The 24,766-nt window shown below is 48.0% G+C and overlaps 2 protein-coding genes across 6 annotated transcripts in view; one reads left to right on the forward strand and one right to left on the reverse strand.

Annotated features, from left to right (window-relative positions):
- The window catches only part of LOC135898757 (salivary peroxidase/catechol oxidase-like), a 133,794-nt gene that overhangs the window by 102,179 nt on the left and 6,849 nt on the right, over positions 1–24,766 (reverse strand). The window contains exon 1 of one of the 3 annotated variants that reach the window (XM_065427891.2): positions 4,031–4,327. The exons of 1 other annotated variant lie outside the window; for it this stretch is intronic. The gene's annotated coding sequence lies outside the window, so the exon portion shown is untranslated. Of the gene's footprint in view, positions 1–4,022; positions 4,328–24,766 lie in introns of those variants that run through there. One more of the 3 variants, XM_065427892.2, reaches the window with a different exon arrangement.
- Positions 1–24,766, forward strand: part of LOC135898758 (uncharacterized) — a 139,783-nt gene that overhangs the window by 16,127 nt on the left and 98,890 nt on the right. The window contains exon 2 of one of the 3 annotated variants that reach the window (XM_070535501.1): positions 24,107–24,179. The exons of the other annotated variants lie outside the window; for them this stretch is intronic. The gene's annotated coding sequence lies outside the window, so the exon portion shown is untranslated. The remainder of the gene's footprint in view (positions 1–24,106; positions 24,180–24,766) is intronic. 3 annotated transcript variants of the gene reach the window in all.

Consider the following 24,766-nt stretch of genomic DNA (forward strand, 5'->3'; position numbering starts at 1 on the left):
TATTCAGCATTGATTCCTCCACAGGGTAAACAAACTAAACTGAAATATGAACGCTCCATGCTTTTCGTTTCCATCACTTGGCAAACATATACAATCCCCACATTTTTCAACACAGCCGAACAAGCACCGCTGCTGACAGCTTGAAGTTGAATTGTGACTGTTGACATGTCGTTCTCAATTCTACGCATTATCTCTCTCTCTCTCTTCCTCTGTCTCTCTGCTTTTTTTTTTGCATTAATTCACTTGAATGTTGCTTACGCCGTAGCAAGCTGCAGAGGAAGACGTACTGGTGTTTTACATATTAAAAATAATCTGAGAACGCCACGTTATTAATTATTCATTCCACTTGTCTTTATGACTCTCTTCGCGTGATCAGGAAGGCACTTCGCGACCAGACATTTCCTCCCCGGAGTATCTAGGGGAGGCTATTAATGGAAGCTGTCCCTCATATTCTGCATTCAATATTCACGTCAGCCTGCAACCTCGTGATCATATTTCAATTCAACGTTCTTAATGTCACTGTGTGGCGAACGCGTTAAGTCGACTATACTTGATCATCATCATCATCAGCCTGGTTACGCCCACCGCAGGGCAAAGGCCTCTCCCATACTTCTCCAACAACCACGGTCATGTAATAATTGTGGCCATGCCGTCCCTGCAAACTTCTTAATCTCATCCGCCCACCTAACTTTCTGCCTCCCCCTGCTGCGCTTCCCTTCCCTTGGGATCCAGTCCGTAACCCTTAATGACCATCGGTTATCCTCCCTCCTCATTACATGTTGCTTGATACTTGATATCGTTACTTGATATCAAGTTACTTGTTACTTGATATCGCCCACTTAAAGCATCAACATCCTCACAAAATATTCCGGCTTGGTAGAGGAATCTGAAGCGTCATTCAATGAATGAAAATTCCACCTTCAATTCGAAAGTCAAAGTTAATTTCAGATACAATAAGTAAGATTTCCGTCAAATGCGCAACGTTATAGGTTTTGCCCGGCGTGGCGGCTCAGTGGAGACAACTTTATGCGGACTAGAACACGAGGTCGCGGGTGCTAATTATGACTTCGACGGCCGCATTAGTACGAAGGGACGTAATGCATAAACGCTCTTGTTTATACACGTTCAAGAACCCCAAGTGGTCAAAGTTAATTCATAGCCCCCCACCATATACGGCATCTGACATAGCCACGTTGTAGCTTCGAGACGTAAGGAACCATTGATTTTATTATAGGAGCAGCTGGCACAGATTCGTGTTGTTTACCTTCACTCCACTGGTTCACAGACAAAGGGGATTAGCCCGCAAACGTGCTACCTCATTGGTGACATCATTTGAACGGTCGTCGTTAGCACCGTCCACTGAGTTATGCCAGAGGCCAGGTCACCGGTGTCGTCCAAGAACGCGACGTGACGCTCTGGATCGCATTAGAGTGAGTGAATGATTAACGTCCTCTTGACAGTGGCTGACCTCTCGACTATCCGGAGGCTCTTGGTTTCATAGCACTTCTCAACACGTATTCGCGCAGGCGAACTGTCACTATGATAATTCGCGTCTGCTCTATTGAGCTGCTGATCCTATAGATATATATTATAAAAAGGCCCCGTATATCCCGACATCAAGTAATCATGTTGTTATATTAAGTGTCTTATAACCATATAGAATGATAGAACCACCCGAGGAGTGTCTAATGACACTCCTCGGGTGGTTCAGCGGCTCTCGTGGATCGGATATCCAGCTCTCATAGCTGCATTCTCGTGGTGACTTACCGCTGGAGTGCAAGTGTACTTAGATTTGGGCGCGTGTTGAAGAGTCCCGGATTATCGTTGGGTATGCTTATAAAAAAAAAATATCAGGGTACCAATATAACACGAACCCGGCCAATAGGACGCCTTCTCACAGACCCCGCACTCCCATTGGACGTTAAATCCTACCAGTTCACTATGTCGTTATAAGTGCTTCATGGTATAGTAAAGGTGCTCGCGCTTAAGCCTGATCCGAAATCGTGATGTACGCGCGCGCTTTAATTTCTTTTCCTGCTTGCCAGCGCACGCACAAAATTTTCACTCTTTCTCATTGAGCAAAGTCTTCTCGAACGCGTCTTCACGAAGCGTCAACGCCGGAGACTGCGCTCTGGAAGAGCAAGCCGGTGAACTGTGTACTTGACCTAGTGCCGCGCACTGCAGAGCATGCGCTGATGCGTCTGTCCGCAATCGCGCAAAGCAGGAAGAAGGCTGCATGAGGGCAAGACCCCTAGGAACGGGCTGATCGAATTTTGCACTAGCCGATGCTGCCGCCGCCCTTTTGTTTATATTCATTTGCCTCCTTTGTCGAAACGACGCCCCGCTTCACTCAAGAACAATAAGCAGACGCTCGCGTTACGTGCCATGGCCACTGGGTGCATCGTTAAACGGGCCAAAGAAAATGATGAACGGCGTCACGAAAAACGCATTGTGCTCGGGTGCTTCGATGAAAAAGAAAATGTTCCGTTTACGCAATGGGTTTCGTGCGCGCCTGCCGCGAAAAGCAACGCCTTTTGAATTGGGTGGGCGTGGAACGGAGGGGGAGGGGGAAAACCATGCATTGCAGAGCAGCGCAACATTTGGGGACTCTCTGTTTCTGCCATTTCTACACTTCTTCTCATTAAAGGAACAAACGTGCGTAGCATTTGTTGTGAGACGTCAAACCCACGAGTGTAACACATGTTGCGTCTATGCGGTTGCGCTAACTCTCACTGTAGTGGCCAAAATAATGTTGTTCTTTACTGACGAAACATTAAAAAAAACGTGGTCTAATTGACCTGCACATCCCTCTAATATACGATGTCCTATCATTCCCAATGTGCAGTTTCAGGGCGTTAAACAATAGGATGTTTTCTTCTTTTTTTTTTTTTGATGAGACACAGATAAGTGGTAGGGGGAAAATCACTTGTGTCGTTGCACTTTCATGCAAATAAAATTATAGTGTAGTTATGCTTCGCTCGCAATACTGAGTAGATGGCAGCGAGCCTTCTTTTGACTTCACCTCAGCTGATTGGTTGGAAGTTAACGTGTGCATTTTTGCTCATTATTGGCGGCTCATAATGGCAACGACTGTGTGTACAGAAGAGTCCGTGACACTTGCTGTAGCACGAGGCGATATACTGCGGTAATATAATCGCCGTCCGACGCACCTGCGTCAAACATATGCTGCAGCCGTTCCACCTGTGTTCCACAGGCAGGTGGGACGGCTGCAGCAAAGCATACTGCAGCATACTCTGGGAACGTGTTCCTGTACGGACATCCTGGAACATGCACTTGTTGGAGCCATAAAGCCTGAACCCTTCCCCCGTGGTTGGCCCAAAATGGGGCCATATCTTCTCTGACTGGCTTCCTTCTTTGCCACCGTCCTTCTTTTTTTTTAGTTTTTATTCGGGCTAGAACCAGACGTCCACATTTGTACGGCGTCCACAATAAGCTTAGCGGAATACGCAGCGTTCTAATGGATATTGAACAACACTGAGTTGAAATGAAATCTGCTAGCGTTTTCAATGCTAGTACCATGTTTAAAAGCCCTCGGTCTGCGAAGCCAATCGTAGTGGCAAGCTTCGTATGCGGAATGTATGGTCTAAAGAGCCAGTTATAAGGGATGCGGGAGGGGCTTTTTTTTTCATGGCTTTGTCAAAGGTTAGCCTGAAAGCATCCTTAAAGAAGTAATAAATGTCTGTGTTCTAGACGCCTGTCTCGACAAGTCAATAAACAAAGGAAAATTAGGCAGAAGATTCTGCGTATTAAGAGAGAACATCCATTGGGTAGAAACTGAATGTTGAAGAAGGCAATACGTTCCGGGCAAGCGTCATCATCAACGAAAATAAGCTATTCGACGCTGTCGATAAACAGCTGAGGATTCAAATCAAAATCCGCAAGTGTTGTTGAAATGACTGACGAGTTATCGAGGGTGCTTCGGAGCGTTTGCAACAGCGATAGCGCTAACGACAGAACGGGAGCATGCGGGCATTGCACACAAATAATATAAAAGGACTCACTCACGTACCGAAGCGGTTCACGGGCTCTTCCGAGAAGTAGCAGTTGCGTACACGAACAAAGTATGTGGGCAGTTGGGAAAGGAGGGAGGAAGCAAAAGCAAAGAGGAAGGCGATTCGCGCTGCCTCATGTATCCTCGCTGTAGTGAAATACTGAGCGCGACACACTCCTCGAGCTATAGCTTCGATCGAGCCCATAGACGTCGCTACACCGTGCGTCCCGCTTTTGGCAGTCGGCTGCGCATGCATGCTGTCAGCGGCCCTTAACGTACGCACGCCGCGCGCCCAAGAAACTCTGCGCGCGCATACGTGCAGCCTGTAGCTGTCCCCTTGCGCGTCTGCTCGTTGTTCGTCCTGATCTGCTAGCGCGCCTGCGTATATATTTAGCTTGCGCGCGGGCCCCTGCTTGCGGATATCTCGATGCCGACGACGACGGCTAAGAGCGCCCGCCCGTCAAGACTTCGGTCGTGAACGACGCTAAATGGACGAGGCAGCGCGACGGGTCCCCGGCGAAGCACAGGTGCATGGGGCCGACACGCTGCTCCAAATGAGCGCGTGTCCCGTAACGCGGCGACTGTATGCAAAAATTAAAGCACGCATCGCCAGCTCGCTTGAGCTTAATTGTAGGCTTCGTTCCGTCATGCCAGTGGCCGATCACGCGCGCGGCAGATGTCCGGTGAGATCTCCCTTTTTTTTTCTATCTCTTTCTAATACATCCATATTTATTTTTTCTCTCCTTCGCTTAGGAGACGTTCCGTGTAGCTACGGGGCTGGCTTGCCATGTGCTTGCTTGCTGGATTTCGGAATGAAGAGCGCTGCTGCTCAGACCTGCGCGACAGAAGCCTGAGGTGAAGGAGAGTGGCACCGGCTCGTGCATGGCACGCTGCTGCGCGTTCTATCCAGCTGTATGGATCTATGCGGCTGCCACCCGATACGCGGGGTGTCAGCGTTCCCGCGTGCGTGGCGAAACGTCCCTGCGGGATGTAATTGGGGAAATGAATATAAAATTGACGCGTGCCGTCAATGAGGCGCGCCAACTTCGCTGCACTGCACGGGGTGGTGGGATGAAGAAAACATAAGTGGCGCGTAACCACGCGGGCCGCTGCGTTGACAGACAGCTGCTTTCGCACGCGACTGCGCACTGAACCGTACTGTGAAAGCTGACGCGTCAAACGCAGTGAGCGTGCGAAGTACGCCGAGAGACACGCCGTGGGCGAATTTCAAGAGAAGGGAAGTGAGAGGATAAAAAGAAATACTGTCAAGTGTGTGTTATTTGTCTGTTTATTTGGCTTCTCTTACTATATATTTATTACATTTCTGCACTTTGCGCTTGCAAATTCATTTTCTTTTTTTCAATTAATGCGGATAGATCGCGTGCGCGCCATGGACGCCTTGTTGTCCGATCAGAGTCCCGACAGCGCTTGACTGATGTTGACATCCGGCAAGAATCGGTTCATCTATGTTTGCATCGCGTTTTGTGGAAGTCACGCGAGAAACGCTGTGACATGTATGCGAAGTAAAACACACTTTCTTTCGCATTTCGAGCTCCTTTAATGTGTTAGTTCAACTGCCAGTGACCTGTTTGCTGTTCCACACAAAAGGAAGAGACTGTAGCTTTCAAAACACTGTATTACGACAAAGCACTGAACAGTACGAAAATCTTTTCTTTTTTGTACCTGTTGTTTCAATGTCTCATCCATTCCTAGAAGTTCTCTGTAAAACGGAATGAACAGTGGACATCGTTAGAGTGGGCTTGAAAACGAAAATACATTGTGCTGATCCATCACCATCAGAGGTAAGCAAAAATCTACCCATTCCCTGCCCCCAACACCAAGTACCAGATCAGAACATTGATTCAGACTAACCTTTCAGCTTTTCTCTCATAATAAATACCTTCTCTCTCTCTCTCTCTCTCTTTGTCTCTGGTAAACTGCAGATCTAGACTAGCTTCCTCGGCGGGATGCATTCGATTTTTGCACCCTGTCATGTATTGCGGTGCCGTTGAGAAGTTAGCAGTCTCGGTGAAATTGCTTAGGTTGATATACTATCAAGAATGTCAACAAAATGTGCCATCTCCGAGAGTCGAAAGAGCAGTGAATGGTAGGAGATACACGACGCTACAATAAAACATGCTACCGGAGTGTGGCTCCAGTTTATGTATCATAATGCGTAGATGCCGTATTATGTAATGGTTTCCGTGGTACATAACTAAAGTGTGGATGGTGAAATGTGCGGCCGAGCTAACAGGGGCGAAATGGAATAGATGACGCGAGATGTGTTGCGTTCCAGCTGAACTCCGTCCTCACTGTTAGTCTTCTATGTAGTTGTTAGCGATACGCAAAATGTAAGGATGCTAACCACAAGAAGTTCGTTTTGCTACCCTGCGCGGGGTAAAGTAAAAAGGGGCCTAATGAGACACGAAGGGCAAAAGAGGAGTAGCGAAACGGTTATCGGTGCAAAATATTGAGGTGGCATGCACACGTCACTATCCCAGCCCATCTTGCAGGCCCGCATACCGAAGTAATGAACTAGTACCCTGGATGCCATTAGCGCACACGACCGTTTTGACCTCTGTCCAAATATATTTTGCTCTTACAGTGGCTGGCTCTCCATTGTCTCTAGCACGGCACACACCAACCTGCCTCTCCGTACTACTGAAGATGTGAGACAGTTTCTTCACAGCCACAAGCGTTATAAGTGAGACTGTCGGCCCGTCCAATTAGGAACGAATATGACTTGGTAAACGCGACTTCAAGCGTTTCTTTACACTTTGCTAGCCCAGGGAATAGGTGGATCTTCAAGTCATGAGCCAGTGAATGTAGGCAACTATTCGCGAAACTCGTTGAGTTCCATTAGGCCATTGTACAATCGCGTGTCATGGAGCAAAGTCTGTTCTTGCGAGTGGAACTTAAACATATCTGTCATGTGTGGTGATGGGTTAAAGATACCACTACATTTTATAAATCAATGTCACTCTCGCGGAGCAATTGCCGCCAGCTTTTGTATGGCTAAGTTCTCCCGGAACTAGCAACACTCCTTCCACTTCCTCCTGGGGACGTCATGATGGTCCGCTAGCGGAAAGTATATCGATCGTAGGTGGGGGAGTAGCCATAGCTGAATAGTTACACATGCAATGCATTAGTGACCACCATAGATTTGCACGATCAAAGTCGGCAATGTACCCTGTGTACAGTGTATTACACCACGTTACATGGGGGAAATGAAAATGTTGCGCGTCCTGTCCATTTCTACTTCTGTTGTCCGTGTGTTTATACCACAGTAACTCCCGCATTACAAGATGAACTTCCACCAACTAGCCCAACTTGCCGTTCTACTCCAAAGCGGATAAAATGAGAACTTTTCTAATCGACATTTTTCTTTGTGATATGGAATCATTTATAACTATAATTACAATACTAAATATTGTTTATTCTTTTTTCAAAACCTAGCTTAAGATAAGCCCATTCTTGTAAGGCCACATCTCTACCCCCAACCTGGCCCTCAATAACCGCTAGCTTCTTGTCGAGTCCCCGGTAGCAGGTGAGCGCAATTATTTGACGATAAAGCAGACAAGCAAACATAAGGTGGTGAGCTTCACTGGGATAGAATGCTGCTGTCGCAGTAAATGAGTTCAGAGCTGGCGTAATCGGCGATGTCTGTTGCCTCTTTGTTGCATCCTGCCTTCCGCGATCTTGTTTTGCAATCACCTTTCCCTAAGCCACGCGTCCTTCTTTCCTTCTTCCTTCTTCTGATTTGCTTCTCATTTAACATTTTCACGCAGGGAAATAAGAACATCTGCTCGCCCTCGGTTACCGCCGGCAATCAGCACGTTAAGGCCAGCGACATATAGGGTAGATTCAGGCTCTCGGGGAGCTCCGCCGCTGAAGAAGCGCACGCGCGCGAAGGCGGCTAAGTAGCGGTCCGCGCCCGCGACGCCTGCAGCCGCCACCGCCGACACGTCCGCTCGGTGATCGACACGGTCAGCGCGGTAACAGCGGCGAGATGCAATCCAGGCCGCATCCGACCGCTCCGCGCGATCGGACAGACCTCTCCTTCGCAAGAGCGAGGGCTGCAGGAAGCTCGGTCGCCTTTGTTGCGGATGCCTGCGCCCGGAGCGGCCGTCTGGGGGCTTTCCTTCGGCGATCAGCAGACCAAACGGCATAAAGCACCGTTCGTTACCCCGCAGGCGGCTCAATTCCTATGCGCTGTCTCTCTTTCACGCACTCTCGCAATCGCTCTCTCGTTGGGCTGATCCGACCGCGCGTCAGAAGTGTGCTAGGGCTTGCCGCGCGACGAGAGTTGTCGTGAGATGGGGCGTGTCGCGTCAACTGCTGTAGGGGGTATGGGGGAGCGGGGGGGGGGGGAGTTCGCGTATAATGCAGCCACTTCGCGCCGCCGACGCTGCATTTCACCCGTGTGGCCACCGCTAGACGAAGCATATACGGAGAGTGAACGCGCCTTTAGCCAGGGACCGGCATTGCCTAGGTCTGCTCTGCTGAACAGAACGGGCGGAGAGCCGCGGCGCTTGTTTGCATAGGGCGCCGTGGCTGTGGACTTTTGAAAAAGGACATCGGCATTTTCTTCCCTCCATCATCTACCTTTTTTTTATTTTGTTTGCAAACACGCTGCGCACGTCACTTCTTGTTAGTCGGGACAATTGCCGTTCGTTACGGCGTGTTCCTCGGCTTCGTGCGGAGTTGCAGTCAGCGGCAATAGAAATAAGACATCCTCGACATCGTTTTTCCAGTCGGCGTCGTAAGATATCATTTTCTTGTTTTTTCCTTTTTTATTCGTCAGTTAATCCACATTCGATCACGGCTGCAGTTTGCAGAGCTGATTGTAGAGCTGAAGAATGAACCGTGTGGGCGGCTTTGCCGCAACCGGTGCGACGCCTGGCACCTCGGGTTAACCTTATCGCGTTATCTTCACACCGTCGTATCCGCTGATGCAGCCCGTACGTAGAGAGATACGCATCTGACAGCGGTGCAGTGCGCCCGAACCCGGATTTCATAAGTCGTCGGGTGCTCACCATTTGCCTCATTCGAGAGTGGTGCTCAGAGCAAGCAATTTCCGGCAAATATTTTTGACGCTATGTCCAGGTAGCACTTCGCTCAATGAAGAAGAGCCGTATATACACCAGCGCAATTATGCACCGTGGGTCAGTGTATATGTCTACTTCTTTTCGCATCAACTTGGCTCGGCTTAGTGATTACCTGCAGATAGTGCCTTGTGTATGTCGCTGTTTGAGTCATGACGGTAATTTTCAATCTTAGAGCTAACGGGGCAGCACGGGTGGTCGAGCAACCAAGTCTGACTCCAACGTCCCCAATTCCTGAGTATGTATAGCTCGCCGCAGGGTATAAGCAGTGACAGGTAATATAAAAAAGTATATAGAAGTAAGGAAAATTGACTCATCGACGCTTGCGCAGTGGAACTGGTAGTCAGCTAGCATGCAAATTATGACCGTGGAACATCGACGGAAAATTGCCGAGAACAAGGGCTCTCTGGCAGAGTGAGAGAGAGCGAAAGCAAGGATAAGAAAGGCAGCGCAGTCAGCCAAACAAGCGTCCGGTTTGCTACACTGCACTGGTGGTAAGGGAAAGGGTGAATAGAAAGCGGAAGCAGGGAGAGAGTAAACGCTGTGTGCGCACGCTGCACTGCCCGCACCAGAGCGCCTTGAAACCAAAGTCAAGTCCAAGCAAGTGCCCCCCCCCCTTCCCCATTCCCCCGATACATTGGGCTGTCGTCATTCTGTGTGTCTGAAGTTAATTTTGACGCTTCCTCATAGCTGATGATGCGCGTTGAAATCACCTGGGATGACCAAGAGGCCAGTGTTCGTTGGCAGCCACGTACTGCAACATGCTACTCGCTGGCAGAAACCAGGAACTGCTAAAGTGTGTGGAGTGTGCTAAAGTGTGGGCTTGTGTGCAGACCTCTTTCAACCTCTTTCCCCACGCCTTCTCCATACTACCGCACGTTTATGCGGCTTTGTTACACACGATCTTATTCCCTCCTCCGTGCAACCCGCATATCGCTTCTCAAACCACCAAATGTCAGGGCACATTAAGCTACAGCGACAAAGCATGACGCCTGATAGCTGCCAAATTGTCCGTAGTTAAGATTATTAGCTTGTAAGGCTGAACTGGTTTTATGGTATTTGCCTGGCGCCGAGATCTGAGAAGCTCTTGTGCTTGTCCCCTTGCGACAGCTTGTTAAGTTGCACGGCATGATCGGCCAGGCGGGCACATTGAGCTCGCCCTCAGAATGCTTTCGTTCAGCCACCGGAGACTTGTGACAGGCGTCAACGAAGCGGCGGCTCGCAGCAGCTTTTGCATTCCACGTCAATTTTCAGCTCAGTTCTTTTTTTCATTCCATTGTTTTTCTTCAGCTTGTTTAATGACTTCGGAGCCGTATTGTTTAGTGGGCTGACCTCCTTCTTTTTTTTTTTTCTTCTGAAAGGAAGTCCTATGGCAGTAATTGGAAAACAAGGCCGGCGCGGAGGTAAAAAGAAACTGGAGCGGAATAAAAACGCCGCACGAGGTGCGTTAGCGATTCTGTGTTCCGGAGACAGGACCGTTCTGACAGGCACAATCAAGCATAAGAACAGGAAGAGGCGGCTGGTCGTTCGATCAATCTAGCGGAAAATGCATTAGTTTGACCTCGGTGGCACTTTGCCCCCAAAAAGAAATCGAAAACTTGACACCGCCGAGTGCGTCTCTCGCCTTGACAGCCGCCTGTGAAGGGGCAGGAATAGCCGATACCTTACGGTGCTAAATGACGAAATACGGCTTGCTGTATATGTGTGATGTATGCTTGTGAATGTGCGTGCATCAGTGCACGCTTGCGCTTGTGTGTTTGCGCAGCGTGCGTGCGTGCGCCTGCCATACGTGCATGCATACCGATGCATCAAGGTGTAAAAGTCTGCCGCCACACAACAGCATGCAACGGAGTCCTCCACTACGGCGTGCCTCATAATCAGAAAGTGGTCTTGGCACGTAAAAGCCCACAAGTTTTTAAGCGTTGACATGTTTGAACGTTCTACAGCTCCATAGAATGAGTACAAAGAAAGCACACAAAGCTTGGTTATTTTAATCAACTTAGTTGGTGCAGCAATAACAAGTTGGAGTGGAACAGCCTCAGCAATTGCTTCTTCGTTAATCCACTGGAAATTATTTTCCTCCCTTTTTCCTTTCCCCCAGGTGTAAGGTAGCCAACAGGGTTCAGTCCTGGTTGACCTACTTGCCTTTCACTTATCATTTTCTCTCTCTTGTATAATTTGTCACCGAAAGGCACATGTTCCTTGCTGCACTACGTCTTACCATGTGTCTTAGACTTATCCATGTTTGTTACCATATCTCGAAAGGTTGCGGTTCAAAGCTATCCACTTCATCCCGCGGTTATTCATCTGACATCAGCGGTCAATATAGCGGACTCTGTTCATAATAGCGGTAACCCTCCCGTATATTTGTGCGCCTCCACTTGCATCCGGAGTGCTTTTCTTGTAAGACGCCGTTCAGTCCGTCATCATTTTAAGACGTTAGCTTCCCTTAGCTTGTTTCTCGGTGTTGCGCCGTGTGCGCCGTGCACAGTGGTGGCCCATCGCGGAGATAGTGCAGGGAGTAGTGCAGACAGTATAGATCCCATGGGTATGTGGGTATGTCGTCAAGCCAAAGGGTCTGTGCCATCGTCATCACACCGTCATCGTCAACCCGTTCTTGTCACACAGTGGCCGTCACGCCGTCTTCGTCCCGTCATCGTCGCCATGTATACAGTCGTCGATATACTACAGTGAGCGTCATACAGCCGTGTTCAAGCCATCGTCGTCGTACACTCTTCACAATCCCATAGCCGCCATGCCGCCGTCATACCACCTTCGTCGTTTCATCACCGTCATTCCATGGTAATCATACTGCCGTCATTCAATCGTGATTATGACGCCGCTGTAATGCCATCGTCATCATACGGGCGTCGTAAGGAATCCGTTGTCATACCGTTGTGGTCATGCGGTCGTGGTTGTTCCGGCCTTGTCATTCCAATATCTGTCTTCCGATCCCCATCATACCGTCCTCGTCACCCCATCATTGTCATACACTCATCGTCGTCCCGTTGTCTTCAGGTCGTTGTAGCGGTTACGCTGCTGTCTTTAAACTAGCTTCATCATTTCAGAATCGTCATCCCTTTGCGGTCATGACGTCGTCATCACAGCGCCTTCTGTGGCACGGAAAACCGGTGAGTCCTCCAGCATCGGAGAGCAGCATAGTGTAGCTTAAAAGAGAACGCTGTGAAACATCTTTAACACTGAAATGTCATGGAAGCGGGACCTTCAGACTCCCAAACGATTCGGTGAGCTCGACATCCGGTACGAAAACGACTAGCCCACACGGCAGCCAACGCTTATACGTTTGTGTTACACACTGGTTACCATCCTGTACAGTTCTTCTCGTTTTTTTTTTCGCTTCAAGACCAGAGGAGTGGCGTTCCCCGTCTTGCAGAGATGTATTTACAGCCCTTCGAGTACCCGCCAATCTCGTCATCTTCCACCAGAAACACCTCAAGGAATTTAAGCGGGGAAACGTTTGTAGCGACACTGAGAGCAGTGAGCGACACTTGATCACTGGTGACGATTCCTCAGACAACGAATTATTCACCGTCTTGCGTGATGAGGGCAATCTGTAGAGGCATCCTACGCATCGAATGTGCCTACTCTGAAGCGTGTGCCTCGACACTGGCTGCATGTCGTCTTGTTCTTACCAGAAGACTCAAACAGCACTCATCGTGTCCTGTACAGGCACGCTCTATCATTATTCTTAGAAAACAGTGCTCAGAATGAAATTAAGGAAGTACGACTAAACACCACAAGTCTATACATTCAAAAGTCATGAACAGGCGCCATCCGTGTACTCTTAAGCAACAAAAACTCTACATCTACTCAGAGTGCGAAGTACGTACTGAATACGCTGATTGTAGTGGTGGCATCTGTTGCACAGAGAAATGCTGCACAAGCTAACGTCAATTCGTCCACAGAAAGTGCGAAAGCGGCCTCATCCATTGTCGGCAGAGAAGATAGTGCGCGTACTTCGGATAAGTGCCTAGGTGAACGACTATAAATACTACGTGTTTTGATTTCGCGCATGTGTTATTCTCTCCATGATTTTCTTGTACTCTCTCTTGTTCTTGATCCTTTAACTTCCCTTTTTCCCATCCTCCGGCGCCGGGTGCCAAACCGTATATTGCGATCTGGTTAACCTCCCAGCCTTTCCCTTTATTTTTTTTCCCTTTAGCTCCCCCTGCACCCGCAAGATTTGATATGATGTTCGATTGTATATCAAAATGAGATATCATATGCAATTGAACTATATCAAGTTTATCGAAAAAATTATTGTGCACCTTATTTTAGGGGGTGCGCTACTTCAACCATATTTTATTGCAATAAAGTGAACAATACTCTTGCGTGTAATAAAGACTGCATGCGATTAAAGCGAGAGATTTCTTGAGACTTCAGGATAATAAGGTTGTGATCTGAGCAGCGCATTAACTACAGCCTTTCATGAGATTATAAGTTGCATAAGACGAGAATAAACAAAATTGTATACATTTCATTCAGTTGCCTGACATTTATTCACTTCACAAAAGTTTCGCTTCACGTATGATCCAACTTGTGCGTTAAATGTGCATTTTGTTTAAGAGATGTCGTATTATGAAATGCGCACTGACCTCGCTTTGGGCATAAGTTGGTGAGCCTACTCCAGGGAGTAGTGACAAAGCTCTCGTAAATGGTGTCAAGTGTGAGCTTTGCTGTTATTACTGCTTTCCCTGCGTTTTTAAAGCGCAGTATGCGGTGCAGCACAGTGGGTATTTGCAGCTGTTGACACTTCCTTCCTATTATGCAAAGCCCAATGTGCCACAAACCAAATAAAGAATTGGCCATATATCATTGGAACAACTGGATATATCAATGCAGCCATGACAAGGGACACAACGTAATCTTTCAATAGGTTTCAGGACATTGTAACATCATCGGGAATGACCACGCCGACGAAGCTGCCCTATCTGCACATGAAAGGGGTCAATGTGTTTTGATTCCGCTTTCTGGAACAGACGCTGCAGCTGGGCTGCGATTGATGTTCCGTGAACGTACTTCGCCCCTGTCGGACTCGAATGTTTTCAGCGTGTGTCGTTTACGTGCACAGGTGTATCTACCGCCTGGGGTACCACGACATGAACAGACTAGCTGTAACGTCTGTTGCTAGGCGTTGCATTTACCAACTGGTGAGACTGTCTTATTGTAATGGGCAACAGCCCCACGTGCGACACATGCAGCTGTGAAGAGACGCTCGCACACAATATCCATGTCTACCCGCGCTATAGCGCCGAGAGGCAAGTGATGTGCGGAGTGATGTTGTAATTGGACAATTGTCCACTGCCAGAACTAAAAGCACTAGGCCAGTGCTCCCATATAACATCCGCATAGAAGGCCTTAGTTGCGTTACTAGGATTCCTGCGGTCTACGGGCCTTCACGACAGACTTCAAGAACGCCGCCTCCTACTGCTCTATGCCTCTCTCTTTCCCTCCTTTCCGCTCTCTTTCTCTTTTTATCCACGTACTTCTTCCCAAGGTAGATGGAAGCCAACCGGAACTACCTCTGGTTAACCTCCCCCCCTTTTTTTTATCCATCCTTTCTCTCTCTGTGTCTCTGCTTCCTATTTTACTAGACGCGCAAACCGGTTATTTCCCCAGTACCTTTATATGCGCCTTTAGGAGTTGGGGTCATGAACGTCAACTTTTTGCTTGCATCTGTGCTCCTTGGGCTTTGCTGTATCGCTGTCTACCACCGTGAAAGAAGTCGCTAACAATAGACCTCACAAAGAAAACATAAACGTGCGTTCTTTGTTGTTATTTGCACTGCATTTTCACAGTTCTTGAGTACATGTAATTCACTGCCCTGCATCAGCAGTGTTTATTCTGCATCTCGCTTCGCCTATGTATACGAGGCCTTTGATTCTCTGGTGTGCGATGCAATCGTGACGCCTTTTTAAAGACTTTTTCGGATGGTTAGCGCTATCCCAACTTTGATACTGATTTTCAGTAAACGTGTTAAGTTGTATTCTTGTGGCTTCGCAGGTGGTTCTAATTCTTAACAAGAAAAATAAAAGAGAGTTAATCTTTTTCGCTTGACCACACAAGCATCTCGCTTGTGTGCTCAATTCCTGATAGCTATTAGTTGAAGACTTAGCTGATGCTTTCAATCGCTTCTTTCAATCTGTTTATACGACAGACAAAGGTGATAAGATAGGCGAATACATGAACGGCGACATGAGGACCGCAATGGAATCAGTTATTGTCAGCCGTGAAGGTATTTTACAATTGCTTCTTGAAGTAGACGCGAAGAAGGCAAGCGGACCGGATGGTCTACCAACTGAATTTTTGAAACGATATGCCGAATGGGTTTCCTTTTACTTAGAGATAATATATACGATGTCAATTGAAACTCGTTCACTTCCGCAAGACTGGCGCAATGCAATAGTAATCCCTGTTTTTAAAGGTGGCAACCGTATGCAAGTAAACAATTACCGACCCATATCCCTGACGTCAGTTTGCTGCAAGGCTCTAGAACACGTTATTGCAAAGCATATTATTAGTTTTCTTGACACTAACGAGTTACTTTCCACAATTCAGCATGGATTTAGGAGCGGTCTTTCTATGGTGACACAGTTAACAGAAACACTCCATGATTTCTACCTGAACATGGATGCACACCTACAAACAGACGTAATAAGCGTTGATTTTAGGAAAGCTTTCGATAAGGTTTCTCACCGTAAATTACTTTTTAAGCTCGATAAAATAGGAATAGGTAAAGAAGTAATACAATGGATAGAGGCCTATTTATCTATGCGTCAACAGTCCGTAAGGATTGAGGATTGCATTTCAAATCCATTGCGTGTGTACTCTGGGGTTCCCCAAGGCTCCGTTTTGGGACCAATACTTTTTTTGTTGTTTGTTAATGATATCGGTGCACTAGTCGAACCGCCTGTTAAAATGAAACTTTTTGCTGATGATTGTTTGATTTATTCGCCAATAGGTTGCGAAGATGACCAAATTAATCTAAATAGATGCTTACCGGCATTAGACGAGTGGTGTTTAACATGGGACATGGAAATAAACTATAGCAAAACAACATTTACGCATATTCGCTCAAGCAGGAGCAAATTTTCCTTCATATACCACATCGGAAACCATCCTCTGAATAATGCAGCTTCTTTCAAATACTTAGGAGTCAGTATTATGCACACATTGCAATGGCACTCACACGTTGATAATATATGTTCTAAGGCAAACCAAAAACTATACTTTTTAAAGAAAAAACTGGAATGCGCTACACGGGACGTGAAATTAACAGCCTACAAAACTTTTGTACGACCAGTCTTGGAGTACGCTTGTGTTGTGTGGTCCCCTCATCAGAAAGTCCTGAAAGCAAAAATAGAAAGAATACAAAGATTGGCAGTCCGTTTCATATGCGGTAAATACCGACGCATGGAGTCTGTTACAGCCTTGTTAAAATCGTGTAAACTAGAGCCTCTGGAGGAACGCAGAAGTAAGCATAGGCTGAAGTTTCTTTTTAAAATCATGAGTGGGCGAACGAAAATAAACAAGGATCTACATCTACAACCTCCAGGACGGAGATGCGATCGTCTAAACAATAGCAGAGCTATTCAACCTTATTTAACACGTACTGATGCTTTTCGTTTCTCCTTTTTTCCTGACACAATTGAAATGTGGAACAGATTGCCTGATGCAGTTGTGAGCAACGAGGGCTCTGCCGAATTTGAAAATGCGTTGGATACTTTCTTTTACGAGAATGTATACTAAATTGTTGCTGCGAGCAGTTTCGTTGACTTTTCTTTGTATAACTACTGTTATTTGCTTTTTCGTTGTTGCTGTTGTTAACTTCCAAGAGCGCCAGTGCATTTGTATGTTACATAGAAAGAAAATTATGTATCATGTATTCTTGACACATCACCCTCCCTGTAATGACCCCAACAACGGGGTTGACAGTATCAAATAAATAAATAAATAAATAAATTACAATGTCACAGTCTTTGTATATTGTCCTACGTGCATGTTTTTTTTTAATGTGATGTTATTATCTATTGCATCAACCCCTGGTCACTAATCGAGCGTCTCATGGGTTGGATTATTGTGCTCCGTAAGCTACGTTTCTCACTAAGAAATACTGCATCCCGGGAGCCAATGGTTGCGTAAACAAAGCGCTGAAAAAAAAGTAATGTACATTCAGCCGTATACGGGTCCAATATGGAATTTTTCGCGAGCACTGTTTGCGGTAGAAGGCATTTTTCTGTCAGCCACTTACGCTGAAAGAGGGCGAAACAACTGTCCGGTGTACCTGACGAATAAATGGCAGGTTGTTAGCGAAAGGAGAACGCTGTTTTATCCCACACGGTAACGGTGCAATCGCCTGCTCGCTCATAGCGGAACGCTGTCAGCAGTTCTTATACCACGACACTCCCTGTCGGCGACCAAACAAACCCCTCCAAAGTCGCTTTCACTCGTTTCAACAACAGTCGTTATCTCTCCACCGCGCGTGCCAACTAGTAGCGTGTGGCTCGCGGGAATCGGAAGCGTACAAAAAGAAGCAAGAACAAACTGCGAGTGCGCTATATAGCTTTGAAGCTTGCCTAAGCTCTACTCACTGCCGCTGCAAACAACTCAGTAAATTTATCATTTCTTTCTCGTAATTTTTCTGCGCTCGCACGGTGGTGCGCTGGCCCTTCTGTCATCTCTCTCTCTCTCTCTCTCTCTCTCTCTCTCTCTCTCTCTCTCTCAAACGCACACAGCGTGTCTGCGGAAGGAATCGTGATCTATATAGTACGGTGTTCGTTTTGGTCGGTCGATTTCGAAATTGCAGATTCGAAGGATCAGGCAGCCGTCAAGCCCGACTCTTTCTTTAGGGGCCAATTTCGTTTTCTCTTTCGTCCCCTCCGAAACGCCCGCAGAATACCTGGGGCGGCTCGAGATATAGAGGACGAGAAGTGGCGAGGAGGAACAGAATGACGTATGGGGCAGGAATCGCTGACACGTTCCTCCATCTCCGGGTTCGTTTGCCGGTGCCGCATGCAGCACGCGCGTATACACGACGTTGTCGAGAGAAACGCGGACGCCTCCGCCGTCCTCTGTGTAGCTGCATTGCACGTACATCCCCCTCCCTCCCCTTCTCCCCTTGATGACTGCAGATCTGTGCTGACAATGATGTCGAAAGTGTTGCGGCTGCAAACACCTTTTCATTCCGAGCGCCCTGCCTTAAGCCCTCCCGCTTCGGCGGCATCTAGCACGCGACCTGGAGTGCGCGCGCAGACGCGTTGCGAGATGCGCGCCTCGCTCGTCCTAACTATTAAGCGAGCGTGTACCCGAGGTACATATAGGCGGAAGCGATTTAAGCTAGCGCGGGGTGGTAGTTTACCTGGACGTTCGGATAACAGTGCTCCCGGCGATGCATCAATGCCAGCGTGTATACTGTGCCGTTGCACCCGGAGGTAGCACGGATGGATACGTGTGGAATAGAATGAGAAAAGCAAATAGCGCGACGGGCATGCATACGCACCACGCTGTTATGTGCCTTCGAACCGCCGATGCTTGCGAAACAGCCGAGCCGCTCGCTATGCCGCGGCTGTGAAATAAAAGAGCCTTTCAGGCTCCAGCGCAAGCTTATTGCGCTCATCAGTGTTCATTATTCTGCTTACCGCCTTCGCCGCCATTCGGAAACGCAAGTGCGCACACGCAAGCCGTGAAGGAAGAGCGCAGCACGACCTATATTTGAGGGCGTCGGAATGTCGCATGCTTTTCGTTTGAGAAGAATTGCTAGTCGACCGTATATGCGTTGAGAGAACCAGATGGCATTCCAGGTGCGCGCTTAGGATGTATTGCCATTTTAGCATACATCACATGAACATTTTCAGTGAAGCACCATTTGGCATACACAACAAAGCACTTCCTTTAGACAGTGATGCTTTTCGCAAACTTGACGCACATTCCGGTATCTATGAGCTCTGGCGCTGGTGCTGTAGTGCCATGAAGTGTGTGAATCCTGTTGGATTACAAGCTTGATGAGAAGTAGTACTTCAAGTTTCGTGTGTTAGGTGAGGTCAAGTGCGTCAAGTCTGCAAAATAAGGTCATGCAATAGTGGCGGAAGAGCCATGCTATCGGACAGCTTTCATTAGACTTCCTTGACGCCACCTCAATAGCTGTTTCGAGGTCATTAGATGAAACTTTTCAAATGCATAGAATTTATGATTTGCGCGAAAATGTGGCGCGTGAATTTAAAAGACCCATGTATAGCATATGATGAATCGAAGAAAAGTACTCTCGTGTTAGGACTAGCAAAGGCTGACGTGGCATAGTATATAACTTCGAGCGTTGGGAGGCCCCACGCTACCCCTCACTCTCTTCCCCCTTCCCATATTCTCGGTATCATTCTTCGATCATTGCCTGCTTCAGGCCTTCATAAGAATGTATCTTAGCGCAGCACAAGGGTTGCCTTCTTGAGTTCTACTCAAAACTTGCTCTCAGCATTTATAATTTCACTGAACTCTGCTCAGCCCTCCTCCGCTCAGGAGGGTTCCGAATCAATGTGATCTCCTGTGATTCTCTAAGCTGCATCTAAATATGGCCAAACGTGCGTCTGTGCATTCAGCTCCTATGGGAACGTGACCGCCGTCGCCAAGGAACGAACCGGCTTCGTCTTGAGCAGCGGAACGCCATAGCCGCTGAGACACTCCGGCGAGTCTTGGCTGCGCCGGCAGAAACGCGATTGGCCAAAGAAACTGCGTGCAGTGACTCGCTGTTTCTTGCCTGTCTGTTGTGATCTTGTTCGCTTAGAGTTGTGCGCTGCGTGTCTGCATGCACGCACTTTCGCGTCTTACTCCAGCATATTGTGCCAACATCGTGGCCGCGATGGTAACGCGCTCCCCGGTCTCTGTGAACACTGTTCGGATAGATTTCATCCGCCGCTGCGCCTGCTCTCAATCTGCTCCTCCGCTGCTGCCGCCTTTCCTCGCCAATAAATTTCTGCGGCTCTCTTCTTTGAGGCACCGTCGCAGGCGAACCCGGCACGGAAATAGGACCGACACGTCCCGACCGCCTTTTGTGGGACGACCGCTGTGCATGCGCGGCTCGCGTGCCTCGCGTGTCTCGCCAACGATGACAGCTCGCAAACTCGCGCGCACGGGCGCCTGTGTGCTGCTTGCCGCGCATCTGGGCGAGGTTGACGTCTTCCTCTTTGTATATTTTTCCTCTCAGGCCATCTAGCTCCTCTATGGAGGCCCCCGCGTGTCAACATTGGGCTGAAAAAGCGCGCAAGAAAAGGTTTTGCCTTCCTTTCTTTCCTCAAGATTACTCATTCTTTCTTGCGAAGTCACTCGTGTATTTCGTTCCTTTTTGCCTCGGCATACTGGGAATTCAACGTAACAGGAAAGGAAGGAGGGGGAGGTTACGCCATGTCTGAAATGTGGCTTTCGCGCTGACGCCTAGGAATCTAGAGTATTTGTAAAGTGCTGAGGTAGTTTCATTACATTACTATTTTTGCTTTTGCAGCATCCAAGATTCCGAGACTAAGTGTGCGTGCGTGCCTGTGTGCGTGGGTGTGTATGGGTGGGTGGGTGTGGGTGTCCATGTTGCGATTGCACCTGGTCAACGTGACTCGCACCTCAACCCCAGTCTGTATGTGTGCCCCAGCAGCCTTACAACACAGCGCGGGCGGTCAACGTAAAGAAAGGATGCGAAGCACGTGTGGCACATCTAGCCCTTCGCGGTCGCTACAATATCTAAAGGACACCTTCGTAAAGATAGATGCTACTGATAAGGGAAGGCTTTCGCTTAGCGATGGGAGCAGTGAAACTTCGATGCGCCTCGTATCTTTCTTTTTCAGACGCATGGCTGTTGAGGCTGCCTTCCTCTGCGTTGGTCGGCAGGTGGGCGTCGTTCGATACGCTTCCGGTTCATACGCCCTTCACCTGCAACGTGCAGATTGCGTCGTACGCGTCTTGCGTACACATTGGACCAACGCGTAATGCTATGTTCAGACTACGTTCGTAAGGCGCCGATTTTTCGTAACATACGTAAGCGGAAGCGCAACAAGCGTATGCGTCTAGTTCAGACTGCGAACGTAAAGGTACCAACTTGCGCAATTCTCGCAAAAATCGTGGGTGAGAGTGTTAAAGGGTCGGCAACATTTACGACTGTTATGTTACGACCGTTGCGACACAGCCAATGACCGATAAGCTTTCGGCTTTCAACAACCGGTGACGACACTTCCGTCCTCCCGTCTGCAGACAGCTCGATCCGGGCGCGGGAAGTGCCATTCCGACATTCCGTGCGCACGATTGGCTGTGTTCGTGAAAATTTTTGCAGTGCGCCTTGCGAGACTGTTTTCAGTTCATCTGGTTTATCGGCCGAGGAAATCGATGGCCGCAGATGCGTGCTCCGAACTTCGATGAGTGGTCTCATTAGGTTTTCAAGGAAGCGGAACTGCTGGGGCGACATGCGCATGATGTTATGAAACATCGCAGCGTCACCAACTCGGAGCTTGGCGAAAAGGTTGTGAAAATCGCCGTCCGCGGCCCTGTCGAGAAATACTTGCCGCACCCAAACCCTTCTGCGTCGCCTTCGTCGTCTTTGGGCGATTGAATACATGACTATAAGTTTGTTTTGAGCGTGAATTTCTTCGATCTCGGCCAGCGCTCGCACGTTGGCAGGAGCCATATCGGACCGCTGGTGACGTCGATTCTGCAGCTCCAAATTTGATTGGCCTGTTGTAAAAGCCGTAATTTAAGCAGCAGTAAATGTGAACAAAGGTGCCGGCTTAACTGCCGTAACGTTTTTTACAGCCGTTACGTTCGATACGCCAAAAAAGCTGTTACGCGCGTTACGACCGTAGTGTGAACATAGCATAACTTGCGCGTAATGCTATGTTCAGACTACGTTCGTAAGGCGCCGATTTTTCATAACATACGTAAGCGGAAGCGCAACAAGCGTATGCCTCTAGTTCAGACTGCGAACGTAAAGGTACCAACGTGCGCAATTCTCGCAAAAATCGTGGGTGAGAGTGTTAAAGGGTCGGCAACATTTACGACTGTTATGTTACGACCGTTGCGACACAGCCAATGACCGATAAGCTTTCGGCTTTCAACAACCGGTGACGACACTTCCGTCCTCCCGTCTGCAGACAGCTCCGGGCGCGGGAAGTGCCATTCCGCCTTTCCGTGCGCACGATTGGCTGTGTTCGTGAAAATTTTTGCAGTGCGCCTTGTCAGACTGTTTTCAGTTCATCTGGTTTATCCGCCGAGGAAATCGATGGCCGCAGATGCGTGCTCCGAACTTCGATGTGTGGTCTCATTAGGTTTTCAAGGAAGTGGAACTGCTGGGGCGACATGGGCATGATGTTATGAAACATCGCAGCGTCACCAACTCGGAGCTTGGCGAAAAGGTTGTGAAAATCGCCGTCCGCGGCCCTGTCGAGAAATACTTACCGCACCCAAACCCTTCTGCGTCGCCTTCGTCGTTTTGGGGCGATTGAATACATGACTATAAGTTTGTTTTGAGCGTGAATTTCTTCGATCTCGGCCAGCGCTCGCATGTTGGCAGGAGCCATATTTGACCGCTGGTGACGTCGATTCTGCAGCTCCAAATTTGATTGGCCTGTTGTAAAAGCCGTAATTTAAGCAGCAGTAAATGTGAACAAAGGTCCCGGCTTAACTGCCGTAACGTTTTTTACAGCCGTTACGTTCGATACGCCAAAAGAGCTGTTACGCGCGCTACGACCGTGGTGTGAACATAGCATAAGGTGAGCTGCGCGTAGGCTGCTCCAATAATCCTACTGGGGCTACGCGTTGTAAGGCCACGGCACAATATTGAGTAGTCTTGACAGAGAAAGTTCATTTTATGGTAGACGTGATCTAAGAAATGCCTATTTGTGTTTACCTTTGTTGTTGTCGTCACGTTAAGGTGAGCCTCCGCCCCCAACTCCGCCCCAGCATACGGCGCGACGAGCCGAAATGGCTTGCTGGCTGGCGTAGTAAAGCTTCCGCTTTAAAAAACAACGACTTTTTACAAAGTGGACCCTCAACTCAAATACCAGCTGGATGTAGAACTATCGAAAAGTACCGAAAAGTACTAACTCATCATCTGCGCCTTGGGACAGCATACAGAAAACATTTTCTACCTCGCATAAACCCAGCTTCATCCGCAGCTCGCTCCTGTGGCAACGACGGTGACGATGTTCGCCATCTACTCCTCGAATGCCCCAGACACAGGACGCAAACACGGCAATTAGAGCAACTACACTCCATTGATCCTCACCGACATTTCTCACTTGCAAAATTGTTGGGCCCATAGCCATCGAAAACAACAGAGCGAAAAGCATTGAACGCAGACGAACATTTTTCGAAGACAAAGGAAGGAAGGAAAAAGTGGAGAAGGAAAGGCAGGGAAGTTAACCAGTTTAGCTTAACCGGTTTGCTACCCTACACATGGGAGAGGGATGGGGGCGATGAAAGATGGGGAAGGGGAAGAGAGGCATCCTTAACGAGTACTAGACACCGCACTGGATAGTTACACGACGTAACTACAGCTTGCTTCCATTATTAGTAATTATTACCACTTGCATATTACGTGTTATCCTGTTTTCTATTCTGTGCTGAAGCTTACTTCTGAATGTCATATTCTGTGCGTGCATTATTTTATCTGCGTGTATTCCTCGTCGGTTGACTTACTCATCGCAGTCTAAATCGCGGTGGCTTGTGTGTGTTTCTGACTTTGTTTACAAAGTCATTGTGGCGCGACTTGCTTTTGCCTTTCATATGTATATGTTTGTGGATGTATAGGACTGTGTGCTGTCGATTTGTGGCCCTATGACTTCTTTTCTTTACCTTTTGTTGCTAGATATATTTTTGCATTGTTTTTTCTGCTATTTAAAAAGAGTAGTCGTCATCATTATAGGGTGACTACATCATTCTTTTCTTTTCATTTCAAAAAAGAAAACAGAAAATAACATTAGCGTTCACCGCGAAAACGCAGGTGGTCGCAGAGCTCAGTCGTCTTCAACTGTGAGCTTATGGAACCTGCAGCGCGGATGACGGTCGAGTGCACGGTCAGAGTATTTTTTCTACTGTTAACGCTTTGTCGTTCAGTCTACATAAAGCGGCACGCAATCTATGACTTTGATTGCCAAAAGAAGGGCAGTAGATGAGGATACGTTCTATGGTCTTGTCGCAGTTATAGACGCTGCACGAGGCACTGTTCATCATGCCCATATGAAAACAACAGGCATTCGTGAAAGCTACCCCCAACCACAAGTGACACAGCAAAGTTGTAAGAAGCCAGCAAACACTGACACCAAGGACAACATAGGGGAAATTACTCGTGCACTCGTGCTTATTGAATGAAATAAAGAAACGATAAATTAATGGAAATGAAAGTGGATGGAAAAACAACTTGCCGCAGGTGGGGTACGATCCCACAACCTTCGCATGGAATCAATGTGGGATCGTACCCCCCCACCTACGGCAAGTCGTTTTTTCATCCACTTTCATTTCCATTAATTTATCGTTTCTTTATGTCATTTATTAAGCAAAAGTAAATTCCCCTATGTTGTCCTGGACGTCAGTGTTTGTTGGCTTCTTATGATATGACTAATATAAATCGGGCCCCTCAGTTAACCCCCTTTCTTCTCGTTTA

Source organism: Dermacentor albipictus, chromosome 3 (assembly GCF_038994185.2).
Source record: "Dermacentor albipictus isolate Rhodes 1998 colony chromosome 3, USDA_Dalb.pri_finalv2, whole genome shotgun sequence".
Classification (NCBI taxonomy): Eukaryota; Metazoa; Arthropoda; class Arachnida; order Ixodida; family Ixodidae; genus Dermacentor; species Dermacentor albipictus.